The sequence below is a fragment of the Geotrypetes seraphini genome, chromosome 2 (assembly GCF_902459505.1).
Source record: "Geotrypetes seraphini chromosome 2, aGeoSer1.1, whole genome shotgun sequence".
In the NCBI taxonomy this organism is placed as follows: Eukaryota; Metazoa; Chordata; class Amphibia; order Gymnophiona; family Dermophiidae; genus Geotrypetes; species Geotrypetes seraphini.
This window is the reverse complement of record NC_047085.1, coordinates 122897423-122925214: the sequence shown is the minus strand read 5'-3', so window position 1 is coordinate 122925214 and position 27792 is coordinate 122897423. Positions and strand designations below refer to the sequence as shown.

The window sequence follows — 27792 nt, the reverse complement described above, 5'->3', positions numbered from 1 at the left end:
AGCATGTGCAAATTCTGCATCTCCCCATTTATTTGGTGTAAATGTCTCTATGAGAACCTACCCACATGCTGCTACAGTATGATGTTCATTCACATACATATTTATTTATGCAGTTAATTGCTATTATATTTAGGTCAGAAAACTTTGCATTTTTAAAGAAGACTAACCTCACAGGGATGGATATATTCTGTTTTCCCTCTCCCTTCCTGTGTTTCTCTGCGTGTGACATACTCAGGTTTTTAAGCAGCCCTGCAATTCTCGCCTACTCATATCCCTTTTGCTAGGATCGCTGGCCGGGGAGGAGGGAGTCCCTTGTTGCTGCCTTCTAGCAGCTTTTGAAAGCTGGGTTGCGTCTCCTCTTGCTGTTTGCTGATTTGGACGTGTGGGCTGCCTCCTGCATCTCCCTGATTCCTCCACCTCCTGCATCTCTCGGAGTCAGCAGCATTCCAGTGACTCCAGCTCCTCTCACATCTTCCCTTCTGATTTCTCACTCTCCAGTTCCCTGCTGTCTTTCATTTCTCTCTGTGCGCTCTTTTCCCTTCTTGTCACAGTCTTTTCTACTCCACAGACTTCACTGACCTATCCCCTACTATCCAGCTGCTTCGCATCTGCTGCAGCTGTAATACAATCTCCTCTCCTTCTCTTCTTGCTTCCCCTGTTCCGAACCGCGAGTGGCACAATCTCCTGCACGTTTCCTCTTTAGTACTGGACTGGCACACTCCCTGTTGCCGAGGCTCGGAGAGCTCCTGCTGGATGATAAAGGCAGAGGGAATTCGATATGCAAGACGGAAGAGTTCAGGAGCCTGGTGAAGTGCAGAACTGGCACTTTCTCTAGTGCAGACCCACTGAAACTGAGCACTGAGAAAAAGCAAAAGACCTGCTGGCTCAAGAGGCAGTTTGCAGGTGCCTCCCTCGGTGATGCACAGCCCCCGGGACAAAGCCAGAACCCAAGCCCCACCACCGCTGCATCTGCTGCTGCTCTAGGTGTCTTCCAGCTAAAGGGGCGCTGGATGGCAGCTTCTCCTCTCCAGCCCTACTGGAGACGCTGAGAAGTAAGGCAGTGTGCCTCTAAGCTGCCCTTTGAATCCTGTCTCTCTTGAACCACAGATCCCACTTTGACATTTAAACAGCTGGAGGGAATTTATTTGGCTGGGACCACAGGCTTCAGATGTCAGGGGCACAGAGATCAGGAGTGATCTGATCGAGGTAAACAATATGCTGAGGGTGTGATTGGAAATGCTTTGGAAATCAATTTAATCAAAGGATGCAACATTTCAGGAACTGACAAATAGCCTAATGCAAACACAGGAAGGCAGGTAAGAGCATATGATTTTCTATTATTCTTGCTGCTGGTTGTGACTGTAGTAAGGTTTTATGCACAGATGGAAACCACCAAAGCACTGCAGATTTCTCTTGTGTGTGTGTGTGTTTAACCATTATGGAATACTTTGAATGGCCACTAATCATGTTTCAACCCAGAAGTCCTTTAAAGACATGCCATTTCCATGGGTTCTTTCGTGATAGACCTGAATGGTGCTGAATTATGGTGCATTATATACAACACAAACTGAACATGCAACATTGAATATACAGAGACAGTACAGTATATGGGTATTTTTGTTCTCTCTGTTGAATCATAATGCAGCAAATTCAAGGTACTTTGTGTTAGTAAATATGTTGAGCGCGGAGAGACGATGGTAACTCAACTCTTCTCAGGAAACTGGCTAAAGTTGATCGGAGCCTGGTTAAAGGCTGCAAAGATCATGCTTCAAATACTGCGGGTGTGGAATGGTACAATTCTCTATAATAAAAACTCAAGAGATGTCTAGCTCCAAACAAATGGCTGTTAGCAAAAACTGAGAGCTCCAGTTCACCCTACAAAACAGATGCTCTATAAAACTCTCTCCTTGCATCTAGATTTTATAGTTCATCTGTCTCGGAAGCTTGGAAGTAAAGAGTTGGACGTGAACGGGGCTTTGGCAGTCGGGCTACAAAGTCGCGTTTAATCAAGGTTGCTTTTTATTGATTTTTCTAACCTCAGTGAAACCACAGTCTCTCACAGTGACCTTGCTAAGTACCATGCTTTAAGAAGAAATTGCAGGGTAAAAGATGTCGCCCAGATTTATTGTCGGGGACTGGCATTTCACTAAAAGCTTGATCAATTCCAATGGGCATTGCCCTCTCAAGGCTGGACCTCGGGAAAGTTATTTGCTAAAAGACCGCTAAACTTTTACAATGCGTGTCATTTGCATTAAGAGTTTCCAAACTTGCTGGTTTCTAAACAATTCTTTCAATTTTCTTTTCTCTCCTGTGACACGCTGTAACTGTTTGGCTGATTAGTAACAGAGATGCATTTTATTTGTTTTACATGGTGAAGCATAGTTTAACTGTCAGAGGACATATCTCCCATCTCTTTCACAATGAAATATAGGTGTAAAGTATTCAAGATGCATGATTAAATCACACTAGATCAGTGGTCCCAAACTCGCAGCCTGGGGGGCCACATGCGACCCGGCAGGCACTATTTTGAGGACCTTGGTATGTTTATCATAATCACAAAAGTAAAATAAAACAGTTTCTTGATCATACACTTCTCCCTCGTCATTCGTGGGGGATACGGGCAGAGCCGGACCGCGAATGCTGAAAAACCACGATTATCCGGCTCTGACCCACCCCCACCTCCCTGCCGCCTTTCTGGCCTTATCTGGTGATCTAGAGGGCTTTCGGGGCAGGAGCGATCTTCCTACGCTTCTGCCCCGTGCAGATCGCCATCAGGAAATGGCTGTAGGGAGTTCCCGACGTAGTCTCGAGAGACTACGGGAACTCCCAGCAGCCATTTCCTCATGGCGATCTGCACAGGGCAGGAGCGTAGGAAGGTCGCTCCTGCCCCGAAAGCCCTCTAGACCACCAGGTAAGACCGAGAAGGCGGCAAGGAGGAAAAAAAAGATGGATTTTTTTTACATTAAGACTGTTTTTTTTATTTTCCCCCTTCCCAGAAAAAATTGCGATTATATGAAACCGCAAGTGCAGGAACCGCGAATGGGGAGGGGGAAGTGTATGTCGCTTTAGCTATAAATGACAATATTATTATTATTAAGACTTAGCCAAAAGGAAAGATTTATAAACTATAAAGAGTTTTTTTACCTCATGCAAAATTGTCATTTCTTTAACTCTTTTTTTCTGAGGCCCTTCAAGTACCTACAAATCCAAAATGTGGCCCTGCAAAGGGTTTGCGTTTGAGACCACTGCACTAGATCTACTTCTCCACAATAATAAGTATCTTGTATGTTTTCCATTTATCACCCATTATGGAAAAGGAGGTGCAGAACTTCATATTTCAGTGGAAGCAAAATAGAACTGCATGTCTATTTGAAGCTCTCTGAAAACTTTCAGTGTGTTGACATCTAGGGATTTTTTTTCCCCCACAAATATGGAGAAAGGAGCAGATGCAGGAATCGCAGCTAAGCACTACTACTGACTGCCGGGTTTATCTTTCGAATAACGAAAGCAGGGAAGCTGAACCACAGTGGAACGAGATCAAAACGAGTCTGAACACTAGCGTTTGTAGCGCTGCACTTGCTCTTGTGTCTTAGCTCACTGTGAATAGTGATGCAAGTGCAAAATTCTTCCCCCCCCCCCCTCTTTCTGTATGCGGTTCAATTTTAATGTTCTCAGCCTGCCTAAGATCAAACTAAGGTTGTGGTTGACAGTGGTCCCCCTGTGTTGGCCTCCTGAATGAGAGTAACTGCCTTTATAAAGCGTGTAAAAAAACAAAATTCCAGTTAAAATTGCAAAACAAAAAAACAACCAACCAAACCTCGTGATATTGATATACAAGTATCTGTTCATTTCATTCATCCTCAGTCTACTTGCCTTTGCTTTTAAATACCTTCTTTATATTTCATAGGAAAGAGAGTTTTACAGTACAGTCTGATTGATGACGCTTTTATCGGTCCAGGATAGGGACTCAGGCATGTTACCCTTCTACTTGTTCAACTTTACCGCTAAAGTGCACGTTACACAGTGCATTGCAGTTTGGTCATTCGTAATCTCAACAACAACCTGCTGTGATTAGGATATAAATGAGTTCCGTTTTTTCAATCTTTCTGAGCAATGTCTGTGGGAGATGGAATAGTTGGCAAGTGCTTCCTGCACGTCTCATCTCCCAGTATCCCTTCATGCATGAGTAAAGACTGTTGATCACAAAGGCACACATTTTGAAGTAATGCATAACGCTGGTAAACTAGACAAGTGCCAATGTTTCCTCTTTAACGTGAACCTGGCTTATTGGCTTTTCCAGTGCTGTAACTAACCAGCATAATAACAATGATTTGATGTTAATAGATACATCAGAATTTCCACTGGTTCATCATTACTGGGTGTCAGACTCAGAAGACTATACAACTAGCCTTAGAAGTGGGATATTATAGAGGGCTGAAAAGTCCAGGTCCTACTTTTTTTTTTTTTTTTTTTTCTGAAAGACTGCCAGATGTTAGAGGTTTAAGGATCAGAGAATGGAACTGTGTGATTTTTTTTTTCTTCCTTATATTGTAAAGTAAGAAATATGCAGTACAGAACTGAACTCAATGTAATTTATCTGGTCTATAGTCTTTGGAAATAATGAGATTTATTTGCAATTAAAAAGAGATCTGAGGGTCCCTTTTACAAAGCCACGATAGCGATGATGCTGTGATAAATGCACCAAAGCCCATAAGAACTGAATGGGTGTTTTAACCCCCATCCCCTTATTCCCCCTAAAAACCCCTGCCTTAATATACCCTTGATAAAACACACATCATTTGGAAAAAAAATGAGTTGCAGCTCTGTTTATTGTAACAACAAATAACATGGTACAGTGGTACCTTGGATTACGAGCATAATCCGTTCCAGGAGCATGCTCGTAATCCAAAATGCTCGTTTATCAAAGCGAGTTTCCCCATAGGGAATAATGGAAACTCGCTTTGATAGGTTCCCCCCTCCCCCGAGGCCAGCAGCGCTGCTCCCCCCCACGAGAACCGGCATTGCTCCCCCCGAAGGCCCCCCCGTGAACCGGCACCCTCCCCCCCGCGATCTGCAACCCCCCACCGCCATCGAGCACCCCCCCCCCCGCCGCGACCTGAGGTCCTCCAACTCACCCGAACCCTCTTCTTACTTTTCTGTAGCCTCCGCAGCGGCACCGGCACCAGCATGTCCTGTGCGTGGTGTCGGTGCCTGAAGATCTGCTTCCTGTGCTGGGCCTTGAGACTTCACGTTCGACATGAGAGTTCACGTTCGACGTGAACTCTCAGGCCTTGAGCATGCACACATGCTCAAGGCCCAGCACAGGAAGCAGATCTTCGGGCACCGGCAGGACATGCTGATGCTGGTGCTGGTGCCGCTGCGGAGGCTACAGAAAAGTAAGAAGAGGGTTCGGGTGGGTTGGGGGGACCTCAGGTCACGGCGGGGGAGGGGTGCTTGTTGGCGGCGGGGGGGGACCCGATGGTGGCGGGGGGGTGCCGGATCGCGGGGGGGAGGGTGCCAATTCACAGGAGGGGGCGCTCATAAATCAAAGTGTGCTCGGTTTCCGAGGCGCCGATTTTGCGAATGTTTTGCTCGTTTTGCAAAACACTCGCAAACCAGTGCACTCGTAAACCGAGGTATGAGTGATGTATTAGAGTGCAACCATCAAGCTACCAAACAATAACATATAAACAGTTTTTTTGGCCCCATGCCAGCAAAGATCTGGGGTGGCAGGTGCTGCCCTGCCCCTTTGACTGGGTCACCAGCACACCTGGGACCTGCTTCCAAACCAGTTGCCCTCCTGCCGCTCATCTCCAGATGAGCCCCGGTGTTCGATAGCTTGGACCCCCCTGCGACTCTTGGGCTCCCTGCCCAGGAAACAGCCCCCCCTCTTTGAGAGAGGGTGGAACAGCTGCCGCCGAGGACCAGAAGAGTCCAGACTCTCGGCAGTAGCTACTTTTATAGTGACCCACCCCTTGCCCCACTACAACCAATCCCACACTCTAGTCGCGGTGGGACATGCTACTTTTAGTTTCCTGCTGTCCTCACTTCCTTTCACCCCTCCTCCCTCCCTACTCTCTCCGTCGGGAGCCAATCCTGATGGGCCAACACGCGGGCCTTCCATCCCTGTGTTACACGAGCCCGTTGAGACTAGCTCTCGGGCACACTTTAACAACTGGATCTGGAAAGGCCTAGCGGTCTCCACCCCCCCTTATTCCCCCAAAGACCCCTACCTTAATATACCCTTGATAAAACACACAACAACATTTGGAAAAAAACGAGTCGCAGCTCTGTTTATTGAAACAACAAATAACATGGTATTAGAACACAACCATCAAGCTACCAAATAATAACATATAAATAGCTTTTTTGGTCCTATAACCCCACCCCTGCCAGCAAGGGTCTGGGTGTGGCAGGTGCCACCCTGCCCATTCGACTGGGTCACCAGTCCATCTGGGACCCACTTCCGAACCAGCTGCCGTTCTGCCGCTCATCTCTGGATGAGCCCTGGCTTTCGGTAGCTCAGACCCCACCATAAGCCTGTAATCCCATTACAGGCTCCCTTAAATGAACAGAGCTGCAACTATCTCCTCCTACTCAACAGACAAACTTCACAACAGGTCACAAAGTCATCTAGAAACAGGTCCAAACCCACATCTGAAAGATGGACCCTGTTCCGAGCAAACAGACCCCTGCAGGACACATCAACACACTCGTGTCAAATGTGCAAACCTTCCTGTCCACCACCCACGCTCCATTTGTTTATCCACTTTGGACAAATACCTTGTTCACTTCCTGGACCCCAAACAACGAGGACGTGGGACAATGTCCGAACACGCCAACCTTGTATAAGGGAACCAAGACATGATACACTGAAAATCGCCTTGTGCTGCATTGACAAGTTGCTTTCCCATGCAGGCATCGACGTCATTTTCACCAAGGTATATCACCAGGATGTCTAGGAGCGGTTCTGCAGATCATACATGAAGAGCAGCAGCTGGCTCCATCGCATGCCCCACTGGCCCCACCATGATACTCTGACACCCAGCTGAGATGGGCTAAGATGCACACCACCAAGATGGACCATCGTCTGGTCACTGGCCCAGTGAATAAATGAATGCCCCATAATCAACATTGTAAAGGATCGAGAGGCCACACCTACAAGACAGATCATACTACTGAAACCCTGTTCACATGAGCTGAGGTTAGAAGAACACATGCCATCAGTCCATGAGCAACAGGTTCAGATGCAAACATGAGTACTCCCCTATCCAACTCCCAACATCCAATACTCCTGCTGACCCCCCTTCCCCCCATCTACAACAAACACAAATGGTGCATCCCCATGCAAATATAACCCCATAAAGCCCCCGAAGACCATTTCCCCAAACTTTGGATGACTCCATCAGTTAAACCTGCTTCTCTAGCACTTGTCGCTGCTCCGATCCGAAAGGAATGGGTCCCGAAGCATGCCGGATTCTGACCTCAGTGCCCCAAAGTCTTCTTCAACACAGCCAGCACTTGATAACGGTTAAGTGGAGACCCGTCATGGTGAACCAGTAAAACAGACCCCCCCCAGCAGGCCGGACCATCTACCGGTAGTACTCCTCCAGCAATGTCACCGAACATGAACTACTGCCAGGAACCCACTGGAGTCATATCAACTGACCCCTGCCTGCTTGATCTGTTTTTGATGATGCCACCAGCACTCTCATGGTCTCACCATCTAACTTCATGTGGTGCAAATGAAACCCTTCTGCCTCCAGGCCACCAAAAGGATGAGCTAGGAGATCCCCAACATGAAACGCTCAAAGGCAAAGAAAAAGACGCCTTGAACAGATGCTCTTCATAGGAGGAGAAAGACAACTGACCCAATGACCTGAAGTGCAAAAACATGAAGCGCAAAAAAGGCCAAAGAAAAAGATGCCTTGAATAGACGCTCTTCATAGGAGGAGAAGACAACTGATCCAATGACCTGAAGCAACCACACCAGCAAACCATTCATGATAGGCAATCTACCATCTGGTATCACCGGTTGGAGCCTGCCCAGGGCTGCCAACATCCTTTTTATCAGAAAACCAGCAGAAAGATTGCCCCAACATAACGCCTACAAAAGAAGGGAAAACCCGCTAACTTTCCAGCCACTGTATGTCGCAAGGCCTCCATCCGGAAAAAGTCCACCACAAACTTCGCCATCACCTCATCAGACACCGGACCCAAGTACCGGACCCAAGCACCAGCCCTTACTCCGCAGAAATGAGGTAACCGCCATCCAGCCCACTCTATAGTGAGACCAAGTGGCAGGGGCCAACAATTGCCTCAGCATTTCAAAGATGGTTGTTTCACCAATAGCCACAGATGCTCCGGCATGGACCAACCTTTGAGCTGAGCGCCAGGTACGAGTCAACAGAACTGCAAAAAGTGAAAGCGAGACAAGGAATCAGCAATGCCATTCTGAACCCCAGGCACATGACGTGCCATGATGAACAAATTAAGAGACAAACACCTAAGGACCAGTTCCCTAATCAAAGAATTAACTTGTAAACAATGAGCAGTCTGCCTATTCACAACTTCAACCACGCCTGCGTTGTCATAAGAACATAAGAAGTTGCCCCCGCGGAGTCAGACCAGAGGTCCATCCTGCTCAGCGGTCCACTACTGCGGCGGCCCATCAGGCCTAGTGCCTGAACAGTGGTCCCTGATTAATTTTGTAACTTACCTCTAATCCCATCCCTATAATCTACCTCTACTCTTATCTGTACCCCTCAATCCCAGAAAATGATCTGCCGATCCCTCAATCTCTCCAGCCAAAGCTCATAAGCAACCATTAAAGGAAATAACTCCAAAAGCATGATATTTTTTCTAACTCCCCAGCTCTGCCACCAGTCCTATTAAAAGTACAGACCGAAGCCTACACCACCGGCCGCGTCAGAAAACAGTTCCAGGTCATAATTAGACACCTGTCCACTGACTGAATGGGAAGCGTGCCATTAAAAGACAACAAAAAAGTGACCACACCTGTAGATCTGCCCGAATCCCAGCAGAGATCCTCACAAAATTCCAAGCATGACACACTCCTGCCGTTGCATGTGCAAGGCGCTTGGAAAAGGCTCTGCCCATGCCCAGTATCCTGCACACAAAATTTAAAGAACCTAGCAAGGACTGTATCTCTCATAAGGTGGCCTTCCTAATCCTCATCACCTGTCTTATCTGGGCCAACAACATGCGGATCTTGAGTTACCATGTTAACCTAGTTACCATGGCTACCGTGTCCAACTCTATTCCTAAGAAGACGAGAGAAGTGACTGACCCCAATGATTTACCTGCTGCTAGTGGCACTACAAAATCCAGAGCCATGAGCTTGAATGTCTCTTAACACGCTGTACTCCTCTGAACCTGGAGAACCGATGAACAGAAAGTCATCAAGATAGTGAACTAACGAGTCAAGATCCAACCGGTGCACAGCCATCCAATGCAAAAACATACTAAATGTCTCAAAATAGGCACATGAGATGGAACAACCCATCAGCAAACACTTGTTGAAATAATAGTGGTCCTCAAAACAAAAACCCAACACCAGGTAAGAGTCAGGATGCATGGGAAGCAAGCCAAAAGCAGATTCTATGACCGGTTATACTTCCAACACGCGTTCAACGCCTGCCCCCCTGAAATTGAGCTCCTGTGGGGACGGGGACAAATTTGTCTACTAGTTCAGTTATTCTTATGCTGCATAAGAGCATAAAAGTTGTCCTACTGGGTCATACCAATGGTCCATATAGCCCACTATCCTATTTCGAACAGTGGCCAATCCTAGTCACAAGTACTTGGCAGAGTCCCAAAAAGTAGCAAGATTCCATGCTACAGAGCTCCATGGAGAATGTGAGCATCAGTCCCACTGCCTCTCGCATACAAAGCAAGAGTTCTATCTTTTGAGCTAATTCCCTACTCTGCCTCAAGTTTTGGGGATGGCAGGAATCTAAGGTTTAGGCTCCACACAGAAGCAGATTAGGACAGCATTGTGATGGTAAAAATTGCAGAATAGCCTGCTATCACTCAGATAGATTGCTTGAGAGAGGTAAAGGGAGATCAGAATTAAGGCATAAGCGACTTAGGCAACTGTCTCCAGAGTCAAATTTTGATGGGTGTCAAAACATTGCCTTTATCTGAGTCCATAGGGTGGCACACTTCAGCAAAAATCAATGCAAGTTATACAAGCTGGTGCATATATTTGCCAACTATGTGGCAGCCCTGCATTTTCCTGTTAACATCACATCTGTAGAAGTGGAGGAGCAGAACTGCAGCGGAGCCTGGGAATGCATTCACCAGTTCAGAGTTTGCAGTGTTTTTCTTCAAATACTTATGCCACTCCATAAGACAATGAGGCCCAGATGATTTGCAATGGTAAGACAAACGAAAGAGGGGATGATTAGAGCAGGAACTCCTCATACACTTTTTTTTTTTTTTAGTAGCAGCTCATGGTGAGTTGAAAATCTTCTCCAAGTGCCTGTGGGTGCTTTCACTTTGAATGTTGCTTAGAACAGATGGAAGGAAAGAGGTACCAAGTGAAAATGAAAACTGTGAAGGAGGTAAAAGGTAGGGCAGATGCTATATAAGGGGGAGGAGGCAAATGTGAAAAGGGAAATGGAGGCATGATGGAAAGAAGGAGTAAGAATAGTAAAGGTGTTGGGTTGTAGAAGCTGTAAGGCAAAGGGGTCCTTTTATTAAGGTGCGCACTAAATGCTAAGGTGCTCATAGAATATAATGGATGCCTTAGCATTTAGCATGCGCTAAATCGGTTAGTGCACCTTAATAAAAGGACCCCAAAGAGTAGAAGAGAAGAAAATGAAGCAGTGGGTAGTAAGAAACAGATGGGAATAGCTACAGTAGATGCTGATGGCAATAATAGTATTAAGCAGGATGTAAGGGGGGCCATAACCCAATACATGTGAGACACCCCTTGTCTGGTACAAATGAAGATACCAATATATAGATAATAAAATATGAAGCTGAAGGATATTAATATTGCTTGGTTAGATGTTTGAGCCAGCTGCATCCTCTTCCATTAAAGGGATAGAGGAAGTGCCTAAGGGATCAGGTCAGTGTGCCCTAATTAAACATGTTGTTACAAGATATGCAATGCACTAAAATAGAACACCCCCTCTATTGCTGACTCATAACTCTGCCTTTTTCTTTCTCTGCCCAATGGTGTGGAGTAATATCCCAAAAGATATTAGAGGCTTGATCACTTTTCTAGCTTTTCAAAAAAAAAATAATTATCCGCTATAATAAAACCCTTAGCGCGCATGCGCACTTCAATCTCCGTGCTTTGTGATACTTGCTTCCGTGCCACCGCATGCGCTATAGGAGCCTGCTGTGGTTTGCAACACATGTGGCAGTTTCACCAGCAACGTTCCTGCCCCAATCTCCGCCGACGGCCTACTTTCTGCCTTCTGACTACACTGCCGCTGCCGGGACACCTCTTCTTCTCACTTCCGGACCAGCAGAGGCAGCAGCCGCGGTTTCATCAAGCAGTTGTGGGGCATTTGCTAGGCCGGCCCACTTCAATAATGCGAGGTGGGCCGGCATAGCAAAAGCCCCGAGGCTGCCCGGCCTAGAAGATGCTGGACAGGGAGCAGGGAAGGGAGAAGGGATACTACTGGAGAGGGGGAACAGGAAAGGAGTGCTGCTGGACAGGGAGAGGTAAAAGGAAGGGAGAAGGGCTACTGCTGAACAAGGGGAGCAGGGAAGGGGTGCTGCTGGACAGGGGGAGGTAAAAGTAAGGGAGAAGGGCTACTGCTGGACAGGGGGAGCAGGGAAGGGGTGCTGCTGGACAGGGGGGAGAGATAGAAAGAAAGCAAGACAGACAGATAGGGGGCCAGGAAGAGAGACAGAAAGAAAGACAGGCAGGGGGCAGGGAGAGAGACAGACATATAAACATACAGACATACACATGTATTCTAGCACCCGTTAATGTAACGGGCTAAAAAAACTAGTGTATATATATATATATATATATATATTTTATTTTTTTTTTTTACTTGACTTATAATAAGTTTTTTGGGAGGTTTGAGTTGGGTCCTGTAGTGAAAGTTCTTGACAAATTTTTAAAGAGTATTTTAACCATGCTTTGATGAAGATTTTCTTGTGTTTTGAGTGTTTGATGGCTGCTTTTCTCTCATTGTAGTTCTTTTCTTTGTCTGTTTTTAATCAGTACACTGCTTTGATTTTGTAGAAAGGCAGTATAGTGAGCATTTTAATAAACCATACACCAAACTTCACAAATAAAAGTGATGCAGACAGATAATGAATCCGTATAACACACAGGGTAAATGTGGATGTTCATCACCAGTATCCAAATACCAGTCTGCACTAAATATGCAGGAATCAAACTGCAAACCAGATCGCTAACCAAGTAAAGTTAGGACAGTCTTTTTTCTGAATATTGCTGTGAACCGGAAAACCTCTGGTTCTATCCATGTTCAGCCTATAGATCTTGGTATTGACTCTGTATAGCACCAAGATGGTCGGAGGGAATATGCAGCGGTATTATCTGGTTAGTACTGCTGAAAATTCTGCCAGCCAGGACTTAGTCAGTTAGTAGCACCTGCTAACTGGATAGCTGCTATTGAATATCAGAAGGTAAGATGACACATATAAACAAAGGCCATATGGACTTTCTCTGCCTTCATTTTTCTATCTACCGTATTTTCATGCATATAACGTGCATACGTGTATAACACGCATACGCGTATAGCGCGTGGGTCCAAACCATTTGTGTAAAAAAAAATTTATATAGCACGCACATGCGTATACCGCGCATGCTGCTATAACCTCCTCCCGCTTACTCCCTCTTCTGGCCTGCGAACCGGCATTCTCCCCCCCGCTCGCGTCACCCCCCCTCCCCTGCGATCCTACATCCCCCCCAGCACCGCAAAGACATCGGTCGCTTACCCGATTGGGCACCGGCACCAGCACCAATGCACAGGATGTGCCAGTGCCAGTGCCCGAAGATCCTCCCTCGTTGGGCTGGGCTGGGCTGGGCTGAGCGGTGCGAGGGAGATCCTCCCTCTTCCCTGTGCCGGGCTGGACTGGGCTTTGCGCATTTGCGCATGCTCAAAGCCTTCTGGTCTCGCTCTCTCCGAGATTCTCAGTACACTACTTTGATTTTGTAGAAAGGCAGTATAGTGAGTATTTTAATAAATCTCGGAGAGAGCGAGACCAGAAGGCTTTGAGCATGCGCAAATGCGCAAAGCCCAGTTCAGCCCAGCACAGGGAAGAGGGAGGATCTCCCTCGCACCGCCCAGCCCAGCCCAGCTCAACGAGGGAGAATCTTCGGGCACTGGCACTGGCACGTCCTGTGCATTGGTGCTGGTGCCGGTGCCCAATCGGATAAGCGACCGATGTCTTTGCAGTGCTGGGGGGGGATGTAGGATCGCGGAGGAAGGGGGGGGTGACGCAAGCGGGGGGGAGGATGCCGGTTCGCAGGGGGGATGCCAGATCGCACTGAAAAAAAAAATTTGTATAACGTGCTCACACATATAACGCTCATGGTTATACTCGGTTTGTAAAATCGTGTATAACGCGCGTGTTATATGCGTGAAAATACGGTAGTCTGCCTAGCCATGCAAACTACTATTCCCTCCTCTCCCTTAGAGATCCAATGTACTTGTGCCAAGCTTTCTTAAATTCAGATACACTTTTTGCCTCACCCCCCACCTCCACCAAACATTTACCACCCTTTCAGTAAAATATTTTCTGAGGTTACTTCTGATTTTATTCCCTTTCACCTTCATCATATGTCCTTTCATTCCAGAGTTTCCTTTTAATTGAGAGACTCACCTCATATGCATTTTAGCCTTTCCTCCAAAGTATACATATTGAGATCTTTAAGGCAGTTTCTATACGCCTTATGCTGAAGACCACCGACGATTTTAATAGCCTGACTCCAACCTGCTTATATCTTTTTGAAAGTGCGATCTCTAGAATTGTATACATACTAATTAAACTACAATGGCAATTATATTTATATAATGTCATGTCAATAGATATAGATTTCTAACCCTTCTCCCCCCCTTATTTTTTTTTATTTTTTTTTTTTACAAAGCTGCACATCACAAGCTCTGAAGCCTTTTTTTAATTTTTTTTACTTTATTTAGTTTTTAATGCCAACAAAAAGTGCAATACAATTTATATACAAAGAATGATAATCAACCAAGCACTTATAATCAATCAGTATCTATACAAAAGATTAAAATTCCCTCCCCCATCCATCATTACCATCAGGAATAATAGCAAAACAAAAGATATACTCCCCTCTCGCTTCCACCCCCACCCCCTCCCCGGATGTGTGGGTGAAAAACGGAAAATAAAGCAGCAGGGAGCGGATATTTATTTTATACAGCCTTTTAAATCTCTATGGGCTTCGGGGCAGTTACCGTAGCAGCAGCCACTAGTACAGCTTTGTAAAACAGGGGAGGGGGAGGGTAAAATGGGTACTTAGTCCCCCAGTTTAATAATTAGAAAATACTGGCACATGAGACATTTAAGATCCTCCTACATGATCTAAACCTGGGTTCTGTTCTGGTGCTGTATTCTATTCCAGCTGATTGGAATTTCCACTATAATCACATCATCTCAATCTAATCAAACTGCTTCAATCTCAAGACCAATCTGATAAAGAATGTCTGCAAAGCTTGGTCATATAGAAGACCCAGGTTTGTCTACTATCGCATGCGTTCTCTGTTCATACAGGAGCTCTTCATTTCCTTTTCTAGTCTTTTTTGCAAGGATAAAATTAGTGCATTAGCCAGCTATTACGCTATAAAAAGCCAATTGCATTATATTCTTAGTTGCTATAAGCAACAGTGCCATCAAAGAGAAATAAACTTGATAGAAACAGGCTGATTCCAAGGAAAGAGAATGCAAATCAGATATTGCCTGAAAATGTGATTAATAAAGGACTGTTTAATAACACTAATATACTTTTATCTTTTCCAACAAAAATTCAATAATGATTAAATTGGTCTTTATTTGCCTGAAACCCTCTTCCTAACTCCAAAATATCACAACACATAGATATGCCAAGCTTAACAGATTTATGGTAGCAGTTGTTTTTCAATAAATTTTGAGGGATTGGAAGAATATAGATTTACTGAACACAAGTGGAATTTCTTATGTTTGATATACAGATATGAGGAGATAGTGGCAGAGCGTGCTGGCCACTTTAAAGCCTCTTTTGTTATTTGGGCCCCTATTCAGCAGTGTGCAGGGGAGGCCAAAAAAAGCAAACAGGATGCAGGAATCATTAGGAAAGGGATGGTAAATAAGACTAAGAATGCCCGTTCTCATGGTGGCCAATTCAGGTCACTAGTACCTGGCCAAAATCTAAGGAGTAGCAATATTCCATGCTACTGATACAGGGCAAGCAGTGGCTTCCCCAATGTCTTTCTCAATAAAAGACTATGGATTTTTCCTCCAGGAACTTGTCCAAACCTTTCTTAAAACCAGCTATGTTATTCGCTCTTACCACATCTTTATATACTGCAAAAGCCTTTTGGTTTGAGGCGGTTTACAGGAAAAATGGCTGAGGAGAATCAGCGAGCTACAGCAATAGAGAGAGGATTAAAAATTGTATAGGTTGCATAGAGGGAGGTTAAGCAGGGTTTTATAAGGAGGGAGATAAATAAATAGGTAGGATTTTGTACTCGATGATTGTTGCAGTTTTTCAGGTCTTGCTACGTCTGAGTAGAAAGAACTGACATTTCAGCCATCCTGCTGTGGCTTCAAAAATGGTAAAGACTAGAGGATACTCCATGAAGTTACATGGAAATACCTTTAAAACAAATAGGAGGAAATGTTTTTTTCACTCAGTAATAGTTAAGCTCTAGTATTCATGGCTTGATGATGTGGCAACAGCTCTTAGCATAGCTGAGTTTTAAAAAGTTTTTGACAATTTCCTGAATGAATAGCCCATAGTCTGCTACAAGAAACATAGAAACATGATGGCAGATAAAGGCCAAATGGCCTATCCAGTTTGCCCATCTGCAGTAACCATTATTTCTTCCTCTCTCTAAGAGATCCCACGTACCTACCCCTGGCTTTCTTGAAATCACAGTATCTGTCTCCACCACCTCCACCGGGAGACTGTTCCACGCATCTACCACCCTTTCTGTAAAAAAAGTATTTCCTTAGATTACTCCTGAGTCTATCACCTCTTAACTTCATTCTGTGCCCTTGCTTTCCAGAGCTTCCTTTCAAATGAAAGCGACTCAACTCATGCGCATTTACATCACGTAGGTATTTAAACATCTCTTTCATATCTCCCATCTCCTACCTTTCCGTCAAAGTATAGAGATTGAGATCTTTAAGTCTGTCCCCATATGCCTTATGAAGAAGACCACACACCATTTTAATAGCCTTCCTCTGGACCAACTCCATCCTTTTTATATCTTTTTGAAAATTTGGCCTCCAGAATTGTACACAATATTCTAAATGAGGTCTCACCAGTGTCTTATGCAGGGGCATCAATACCTCCTTTTTCCTACTGGCCATACCTCTACCTATGCAACCTAGCATCCTTCTAAAGCTTTCGCCTTCACCTTTTCAACCTGTTTGACCACCTTAAGATCATCACATACAATCACACCCAAGTCCTGCTCTTCTGTCATGCACATAATGTCTTCATGCCCTAAACTGTTCCCTCGGTTTTTGAAGCCCAAATGCATGATCTTGCATTTCTTAGCATTAAATTTTAGCTGTCAAATTTCAGACCATTCTTCAAGCTTTACCAGGTCTTTCTTCATGTTATTCACACCATCCTGGGTGTCTACTCTATTGCAGATTTTGGTATCATGCACAAAGAGGCAAATCTTACCCAACAGCCCTGCCGCAATATCATTTATAAAAATATTAAAAAGAATAGACCCAAGAACAGAACCTTGAGGCACACCACTGGTAACATCCCTTTCCTCAAAGCTATCTCCACTGATCACTACCCTCTGTCACCTTCCACTCAACTAGTTCTTGACCCAGTCTGTCACTTTGGAACCCATCCCAAGGGCACTCAGTTTATTTATTAGATGTCTGTGTGGAACACTGTCAAAGGCTTTGCTAAAATCTAAATACACCACATCTAGACAGATATGGAGGAAGCCACTGTTTGCCTTGGGATCAGTAGAATGTTGATACTATTTGGGTTTCTGCCAAGTACTTGTGACCTGGATTGGCCACTGTTGGAAACAGGATACTGGGCTAGATGGACTCAGTATGGCTTCTCTTATGTTCTTATCATATGGGTCTACTGGACTAGCTTAGATGGACTTTTGCTGTGGTTATAAGTGGTATAGTAGGTGTGGGATGGGAGTTACATTGTCTGGCAATATTGTGTAAATGTTACTGAGTTGATTTGTGTATTCAATGAAAATAATAATGTGATCATATCAATTTTACATATGTATCAAAGCAAAAAAATGTTACCCACATGCTGCTGCCACTGAAAACTACACTTACATTTTTTTGAAAGGAGAGACAGGCTAGCCATTTATCAAAACTGCCATGGCGAGATTCTGTCCATGTGCAATTGCACTGTAAAATAAACAAAATGACTCTCGTAGAAATCAAATGTGACTTCCTGCTGTATCACACTTTAAAACCATTACCACCACAGATGGCTCTTAGGAATGTTCCTCCAGATGATTTTCACTATGGACCCCTCCACATCATCTTTGATATGTTCTACCTCTTTTACTTAGGATTTAAAGCTAATATCATCTGGCTGCTAGTACACTTCTAATCATGCCCTATTTGCTTTACAGTGGCTGTACTAACATTTTATAGGATATAATGGTTTAGTGCCAACTGTAACAGTATGTCCAGTTCCACAAAGTATTTTTAGCCTTTCTCTGAGAACCTGTAAGTTTGATTCTCAGTGTATTGATTTCACTTCTTTGTCAATCTTCCTCTATTCCCTGGGCTTCACTCCCTGGCTGTAGGTTGTGCTTGATGTTGACAGCTGAAAAAAAACATCAACCCTAAGTCCCACTTGAGTCTGAATATTTTTTGCCAAGATCATTCTTCACTAGCGGTCAAATTTGAGAGTAAGAGACAAGAAAAGATGAGAAAAAAGGAGGATCTGCCAAGTTCTGTGGAGAAGAGTGACATCTGGCAGTGTGTTGTGCTGCTGTGGTCCCTGGCACTGGAGGGGCTGGATGGTGGAGGCCGGGAAAATTCAATATGTAAGGCAAACAGGTTGGGGAATACGTGCAATAGTTCATGTATGCATTCTCTTTACCACCTTTCAATAAAAAATATATTACAAAATATATAACCTGGTCATGGCATACCTTTCGCCTTCTATGCCTGATACCCTCCCTCTCCCTGAAGCACTTAATATAATAATCACACAACTCTTTATAACACACACAATTCTGTATTCAGTGAAGGGAAAATGGCCACATAGCAGGTGAACACCTGGCTCTTCATCTAAGCCTTTAATACATGTGGAACGGACTATCCACTCATGTCACACTAGGACTAGCTTGCTGCACACCCTGTAACTTAGACCAGTTCCTCATATCTTGTTTAACTGTACATATAATTTAGCTTGGGTATGACTTTTTACTACCCACCTTGTCCCTCTATATGGTAAACTGTACAGTATCTGCACTTGGCCTCTTGGCCATATAGTAAAATGTGTCATTGTATTGTAGGACAAACAAAAGGTTGACCCTTGATGCTCCAAAGAACCGGGAGGCTGACGAGAACAAAAACACTGTGCAGGAGATGATGTTCAAGATGCAGGTTTTATTAAAAATACAGTTCAATAATCCACATAAAGAAATACCTGGGACCCAAACCATTGGGGACTAAGGACCCATCATGGTTCATGTTTTGACAAAAATTGTCTTCCTCAGGGGTCCCTGAAGGTCCTGATATGAAAACTCGTGGATCAAAGACTAAAAACAATCCTGGGCCTCCCATCCAAGTACTAACCAGTTTTTTGTTATTTGAATTATTTGTGCATTTAAAGTGTGTTCTGTATAGTGTTTATGTTTAAATTCATTGTATGGCACTGTTAACATTTGAAAATGAATAAAGATTTATAAAAAATAAAAAAATAAAAATAAAAACAATCTTGGGTAGAGTTTCACCCAGGATTATTTTTAGTCTTTGATCCACGAGTTTTCGTATCAGGACCTTCAGGGACCCCCTGAAGAAGACAACTTTGCCGAAACATGGGTCCGTGTTGGATCCTTAGTCCTCAATGGTTTGTGTCCCAGGTATTTCTTCATGTGGATTATTGAACTGTATTTTTAATAAAGCCTGCATCTTGAACATAATCTCCTCCACGGAGTTTTTGTTCTCATTGTATTGTAGGAGCAGCATTAGCATGGTATTTATGCTATCTGAATGTTCTAATGCAGGGGGGGGCCACACTTTTTAGGCTTGTGAGCTACTTTTAAAATGACCAAGTCAAAATGATCTACCAACAATAAAATTTTAAAAAAACACAAAGCACTCTGTACGCAGAGAAAATGTTAATTATCATTTATATTGCGGGTTTTTTTCAAAAAGGTCAAGGCAGATGACTTTATGCAATGTCACCTCAGTAACAACTATATAAAAATAGACAAATATACCCCCTCCCTTTTTACTAACCTGCGATAGCGGTTTATAGTGCAGGGAGCTATGCTAAATGCCCCTGCTGCTCTCGACACTCATAGACTCCCTGCACTAAAAACTACTATTGCAGTTTAGTAAAAGGAGGCCACAGTGCAAAATAGACAGAAGATATAAATCAGATATAAATTCTCAAAACAGACACATTTTGATCACTACATTGAAAATAAAATCATTTTTCCTACATTTGTTGTCTGGTGATTTCATGGGTCTCTGGTTGCACTTTCTTTTTTTGGCTGTGCATCCAATATTTCTTCCCTTCTTTCAGCCTCCTGTATGCTTCCTCTCCTCCAGACCTAATTCCCTCCCCCAATTTTTTCTTCCTCTCTCCCTGCCCCTCCCCTTTCTTTCTGTCTCCCTGCCCCCTTTCTTTCTGTCTGTCTTTCTTTCTCTCTCCATGCCCCCTATCTTTCTGTTCCCCCTTTCTTTCTGTTTAACTTCTTTACGTCTTCCTGCCTGCCCCCTTTCTTTCTTTGTCTTTCTTTCTCCCTCCCCTTCCCCAGGCCACCATTGCTGCCATCGGGGAACAGGCCCCCAAGTCATATGCCACCGAGTTGTGACGTCTCCCTGCTTCCCGATGCGGTAAACAGAAGCGCCGGGCTGACCTGCCTTCCCCCTGACGTCAATTCTGACATCAGAGAGGAAGTTCTGGGCCAGCTAGGCAACAATTGGCTGGCCCAGAACTTCCTCTCCGATGTCAGAATTGATGTTGGGGGGGAAGCTTGTTGGCCCGGCACTTCTGTTTACCGTGTCGGGAAGCAGGTAAAATGCGAAGGCAATGCGAGTCTATCGCAATTGACTCGCATTGCCTTTGCAATTTACTGGTCAATCGTGATCAACCTTTTGGGCATCCCTGTTCTAATATATGTTATGTATGTATGTTAGGTGATTAATTGGTATTATGTTGATGTTATTTGAATGTTCTTCCATGCTATTATGTATGGTACTGACATTTATCATATTTCTGTTATATGATTTTTTTTTATAGTGCTGCTAAATATTCATATTTTTAATACTGTTTCATGTTGGTCCTATTACTAGGTTTCAGTTTGCTATTTTCAAGTTTATTGATTGTATTTATGCTTATATTTGTTTTACTGTTACACTGTTCACAAATTTGTAAGTTTTATGTTAAACGGTACCTGCAATACACTACTTTGGGTGACTCTTTTCTTAAAGGAGGTTCATAAATCTGAACAAATAAATAACCCACTGCTTTTACAAAACTGTGGAAATAGTTTTTAGCGCAGGTGGGCGCACTGAATGCTCTGCGCCGCTCCCGACATAGAGTTCCTAGGAGTGTTGGGAGCAGCTCAGAGCATTCAGCATGCCCGCTTGTGCTAAAAACTGCTTCCACAGTTTTATAAACGGGGGGGAGGGAGGATAAATTACATGCAGCATTATTCTTAATGTAACACAACTAAATACTTCTACCCCACTAGTGAGAAGAAAAAAAAAAAATGGGAGGGACATGACCCACGCAACATAAATCTTTCTAACTACCCCTCAGATAGTAAGGCAGCTCCCATCAGTCTCCTGATTTATGAATGCTGCATCTAGAATGTGCACAGGAAAAAATGCTTTGGTTCATTTTCATTTGTCTTTTTTTTTTTCCAGATTTTTTGATTGTGAAACTCTTTTATGGTATGTACAGTCTTATACCCCACCAAATCCTTGCAGAATGGAGTTCTAGGTGGATTACAAATAGAACATATATACATAGACCATATATACATATAACATCATATGGTGCCTCTGGTACCACTGCAAAGAAGGTACAATATACCCTATCCTTATATTTAATGGTGGTAGGTCTCAAAGGGTATTGTTTACTATCCCCGTGGACACATTTAATCTTTACTTTACCATCAAAACCATCCCCCTTTTCTTTGGGAAACACCTTACTCCAGCAACATTGGGCTAACATTGACTGGTCAGCCCCTGTATCGAGTAAAGCTTCAATGTCTTTGCCTCCTACCGATACCACTTGCAGGTATCTCCCCCCGGTGCAACCTTATCCTTTTCCAAGCTACAAGCTACAGTAAACTCCCTTCTTTCTCTACAATCCTTCTGTCCGTGACCTTTTCCTCCATACCTAAAACACTAGAAGGGAGCAGGATTAAAGGGCTTCTTTACACGGTTATGAGAGTTCCTGGGTGACATGTTAGTACCGCTATGAGCCGGAAGTGTAGTGTCCCTCTGAAACTGTGCCTGGGGTCTGTTAGTTGGGCCTATTTTCTCGGGGAGCCCCTGGGTATCTAAATAAGCTTTTGCCACAGTAAGTGTCTGTATAACAAAGAAAAATGGGGAGACCCAATGATCCACAGTGAAAACAATCCACCGATGAAAACAAAAACTGTGGATACAGATGTTCTGGAGATAATTTATTAAACACTGACATATAAAACCATGAAAATTCAATTTAACAGACTGCTCGGAGGAGGAATCCAAGATGGCGGACGCTATTTAGCTGTGCTCGGCAGGCTTAGAGTTTTTTCTTCAACTTTTCAATTATTTGAACCAGATACTTACATTATTGGAATGCCTCATACGAAGAGGAAGGGGAGTGTGAGAGCGGGTCAATTACCACTGCTTACATCGTCTCCGGCCCAACAGACGATTCAACGGTTTCTACAGCCGCTGAGCCCAGTCGACGCCCAGATATCCCCACGGCGGGAGAGTTCCACGTTGGACCTGAGTGAGGGAGCACTTGGGTCTCTGGACCTGATGACATCACTGTCTCCACCGCATCTCTCTGCGCCTCCATGTCCAGCAGAGGCGCAGAGTGTTGAGCTTGACCCCGAGGGAGAGGAGCAGGAGACCCCGGAGCAGGCAATGGGAGGAGCTACTGCCCTAGCTGGAACGCTGGGTGGAAGGGTGGCTGAAGGAGAAGGAGTACCAACAAGCACCCCAGCAGTGACACTAGAGACACTTGTAGAGGCTATCAAGAGACTGGATGTGAAGGTGGAGAAGACTGCCTCAGATATTGAGGTAATGGTTAAGAAAATGGATAACTTTTCTGATAGTTTGGTAAAAGTCAAGCAAGAGTGCATGGACAAAATACAAACTGAGTCAGCTTCATTGAAAAATTCAATTACCACTATTGTTAAAGAACAAAATTCTACTGCCCATAAAATAGAAATGATTGAGAACTTTAACAGAAGATTGAACTTGAGAATCCTAAATTTTCCGCAAGATCAGATTCCGCCCCTAATAAAGTATACTTTTTACCTATTTCAAAAAGAAATTCTGATATACCTAAGAGTGAGAACTTGGTCTCTGATAAAGACTTGCAAAATCTTACGGCAATATTAGAGGAATCATCAATGGAAGTTAAAGAAAGAGGAACTTTAATTGTTAACTTTATCTTTGAACAAGATCTTAATGCGGTTATGAGGTTATTCTTTAAAAAGTCTGGATCACTTTTTTGTGGTCAACGTTTATGGTTATACCATGATGTAACTAGAATAACCCAGGAAAGACGAAAAATGTTTTTGGGCATGAGAGAAGAGACAAGGGAGCTAGGTGCTACCTTCTTGCTAGCTTATCCATGCAAATGTGTTATTAAGTTTAGGGGTTTGAAATATGTGTTCTTTACACCAGATCATCTACGTTCCTTTTTAGATCTCAAAGGTTTATCTAGTGGAGGGAGTGTAGCTTAAAGGAAATGCTGGGTTGTAGCGTTTAAGTCTTTACCTTTTTCTTTGTATTATTGTAATATTACTCCCTATAATATCTTTGTTTTTCTTTTTTCCTCTTCCTAATTGAGGTCTAAGGAAGAGTTAAGTTTTATATATATATTTATTTTAAATATTGTAATGTTTAATGATGTTTTCTTTTGGAACATGATTCTGTATTTCTAAACCAAGTAGTTATACTTGTAAAGTATGTTAAATTCAATAAAAATTAAAGTTAAAAAAAAAAAATTCAATTTAAAAAGTACAATGATAAAAAATACTGTGATAAAAATCCAACCCGACTCTACACGGTCCGTGTTTCAGGGGTCCTATGGTTTGCAAACTCACATATAAAGAATTGGACTGAAAACAGTCTATTGTCTTTAAACGTGAGCATTTTTTTGCTTCTTCAGCTTGTCTGTGGTATTCTTTGCTCACAGTATTATCCATTTACCCCCACTCTCTGTTTCCTATTCACCAACCAGTTTTTAATCCACGTGAGTATTTCACCTTCGATTCCATGGCTCGCAATTTTTCAAAGTAGTCATTCATACGGGACCTTGTCAAACGCTTTCTGAAAATCCAGATATACAATATCGACCAGGTCACCTTTGTCTATCTGCCTGTTAACTCCCTTGAAGAAGTGCAGCAAGTTGTCAAGCAAGATCTTTCTTTGCTGAAGCCATGCTGGCTGGGCCTCAGATTGTGTCCGTCAAGGTGGTCAACGATGCGGTCCTTTATCAGCACTTCTACCATCTTTCCCGGTACCGAGGTCAGACTCCCCGGCCTGTAGTTTCCTGGATCTCCCCTCGAACCTTTCTTGAAGATCGGCGTAACATTCGCCACTTTCCAGTAAAATTCTAAAGAAAAGTATTGGGGGGAGGGAAACAGTAACTTGCAAGAAGTAGCAGATAAAACCCTAAACAAAAGTATGGGGAGCAGCTTGCAGAGAACACTCATTACAAACCTAACTATTTTACTGGGCAGACTAGATGAAACATATTGGGTTTTATCTTCTACTATTATCAATCCAGCTGATATTCAGCCCATAGGAAGGAGTCTTCTTGTGCTTCTGGTGGGGAGGGGGGACGAAGGAGGGTATAGATGCATTCAGTGGTGTACCTAAGGTATGTGATACCGGGGGCTGATCATTTTTTAACACCCCTCCATATAAGTTTCAAGTTTATTCAAATCTTGATATACTGCTCATCAGATGTCTGAGCAGTTTACAATTAAAGTAAATAGGAATACCAAATTAAAAAACAAATACAGGGAATACCCCCCAAATATATGCTAGATACATAAGGAAAGAGGGGGAGAAATACAATGTTTGTTTGGTATTTAAAAAAAAAAAAAAAAAAGAATACAAAGGTAGAACATAAAAGGGAGAGGGAATATATTTAAAATTGTCCAGTCTTTGTCTAAGTTTGGGTTAAAATAGTTGCGTTCTTATTTAGTAAGAATAAATTTTACAGTGGTGAAAGAAGGGATCAGAGAAGCACCCCCTAGAAGGTGCACCCAGGATGGACTGCTCTCCTGCTTCCACCCCTTGGTATGCAACTGCCTGAGGAAGGGGATTTTGGTCTCCAAAAGTTAGTCAAAAATGTATTAAAATTAGTCCTATAAAAAGATTACCTTATTTCCATTTTCTATTTATAAACATGGATCAATGCAGCTACAATACTATATTCTAAAGAAAACAAAATTCTATCTTTTGTCATTTTCCCTTTATCTTCACTGTCTTCTTTCCATCTAGCATCTGTCCTCTCTCTCCCTTCCATGCAGCATCTACCCTTTCTCGCTGCCCCTTCCAATCAGTGTTTATCCTCCCCCCTTCATATGGCATCTTCCCTCTATGTTCTTTCCATAAATTGTCTACCCTGCCCCTTCTCTCTTTTGTACATGATACATTTCAATTTCATCCCTCTCTATTTTCCTTCTCTGTCTCCACCTCCTCCCCTATGCTCTGGCATCTCTCTCTTCTCCTTCTCCTTCCCTTCCTACCCAACCCACCGGTCTGGCATCTGTTTCCTTCCCTCCTCCCATTCCCTGGCATCTCTCTCTTCTCCTTCCATCTTTCCCTCTCTTTTCATGCTCTGGTATCTCCCTTCTCCCTTCCCTCCCTTCCTTTTTGTTCCCTCCTTCCCTCTCCCCAATTGAGTGCAGCATTTCTCTCCCCCTCCCCTCCCTCCACTTAACACACTCTCTCTCTCTTTATCACCCCCCCAGTTGGCAGTGCAACATTCAGAACTCACTGCTCTTGCTGGCATTGGGCTTTCCTCTCTGCTGGATTCTGCCTATTTCCTGTTTCCACAAAGGCAGAGAGGAAGGCATGACACTGGCAGAGCAGCAAATTCTGAATGCTTCCACTGGCAGAAGAATTTCCTGGAGTCAGATCATGACGCCAGCCCTCACTCAAAGCAACCTCTTATGGGCTGCACCCGGAAAGGACCATCCCCTGCCCTCCCTTTATATGCCATTGGATACACATAGGCTGGGACCTGGAAGTTGTATGAATGCTAGTCAATATTTAGTGCCAACACCTGCATAGCTAAGTGGGTGAATTTAGGATTGTCTGAAAGCACTTCTAAATTTGTCCACTTAGCTATGTGGGTACCAGCCCTGAATACAGCTGGCACTCATATAACTGCCAGATCCTCTCGACTCTACCTTCTATGCAGCTTGGCACAAAAATGGCCATTTTTTTCTAATATTCAGCGGCATTGCCCAGTTAAGTGCTGCTGAATATCAGCTGTTAGGCAACAGAGTGCAATTTAAGCAGGCAGAATGTTACTGTAGCCCTTCTGAGTCAGTATTGTTAAATAATGAGAGTTGTAGACTCAGACATAAGCCTGTATGTTGAATGTCTCCTAGCTCTTGACTTGATCTTTCAAATCAATAATTATGGGCAATATTAATGTTCATGTTGATGAAATGCCTTTCCCACCTCTGATTAATGATTTCATCCATTCAGTGTCTACTTTGGCTTTTACATAGGCAATTAATTTCCCTACTCAGTTGATAAGGCATATGAGTGATTTATTATTTTTTCTATTAAGCATTCAGCAATTGATTTACTCCTGCCTTAGCCATAGGCCAAAAAATACTTCAAAAAGCTACAAAACTGCTGCTTATAGGGACACAGGTGGGGAGCAGAAGAATCTCTCAAAATATATATAGGTAAACTTATACATTAAATATTAAAATTTATAATCCAGGGTCCTCAGTGTGGGGTAGTAAGCTCCAAGGAGCAGATTACAAAGAACCCGCTCACCTGCTTAAAGCCAAAGGCAGAAATCCACTGGGCTCCTGTTGCACAAAATAAAAACATAATAGCCTTACTGGTCAGACCAAAGGTCCATCAAGCCCAGTGACCATGGTGGTCAATCCAGGTCACCAGTACCTGGCCAAAACCTAAGGAGTAGCAACATTCCATGCTACCGATCCAGGGCAAGCAGTGGCTTCCCCCATGTCTTTCTCAATAACAGACTATGGACTTTTCCTCCAGGAACTTGTCCAAACCTTTCTTAAAACCAGCTACGCTATCTGAATGCCACAAAAAAAAAATGAAAAAGAGTTTCTCTGCCCCTCAGCTACAAAGCCAATGGACAGCAAATGGTGAAATAAATGAAATCAACAAAGCAATAAAGGTGCTGGAACCACTGCCCGATAGTCAGTTAGTTGTGTTTTCCACTATTAATATAGGCACCGCGTTCCTCGGGCTGTAGAATAATTAGACAAAGTTCATACAAATGTACACAGACGTCCAATCAAGCCCGGTTTCAAGGCTGAGAAGCCCCTTCCTCAGGGACTAACAACTACAGCTCCAAAAACGCTGAGGTCTGAGAGCTATAAGGCCAAAGCAGGGCCTGATCATTATTTTATTCATTTTTTTAATCTATGTTTTTAAAAACTGAGGGCCAGATTCTATAAAGGACACATATGCTAGGCACCATAATCACGATCGCCTAGCAACTTTGGGATCCACAAGCAACTTTTTTTTAATTGGCTTAATTGACATGGTAATTGACTGCACTGGTTTTCAGCCAATCAAAAAAACTTCAATTACCAATTAGAGTTAAGCACCGAACTCTTAGGATGCCTAATGACACCTAAGTGGAGGTACCATCCAATACCTAATGATAACTATGCGTGGTTAGGGGTAGAGAATAGGCATGGTAGACTGTTGTCTCTAAGCATCTGAGTTAGGTGCTGGTAAATTAGGCCTGGTAAAACCTGGCCTAATATACAGGCACCTACCTTTAGAATGCCTAGTGATACCTAAGCATGCCTAGGCACCATTAGGCAGGGTTCTATAAACAGTTCCTAGTGGTGATTGACAGCTGCGCTGAGTGGCACCTACAATGTATGCGCACTTAGGCACCATTTATGGAATCTGGCCCCGAAAGTCTGTAAAGATTAGAAGCACAGTCCAATG

General features: G+C 43.6%; 1 protein-coding gene across 2 annotated transcripts in view; it reads left to right on the top strand.

The window, feature by feature from the left end:
* The first annotated feature begins 502 nt into the window (after positions 1-502).
* Positions 503-27792, top strand: part of SNTG1 (syntrophin gamma 1) — a 1000749-nt gene continuing 973459 nt past the window's right edge. For both annotated transcript variants that reach the window (XM_033934198.1, XM_033934202.1), the window contains exon 1: positions 503-1316. The gene's annotated coding sequence lies outside the window, so the exon portion shown is untranslated. The remainder of the gene's footprint in view (positions 1317-27792) is intronic.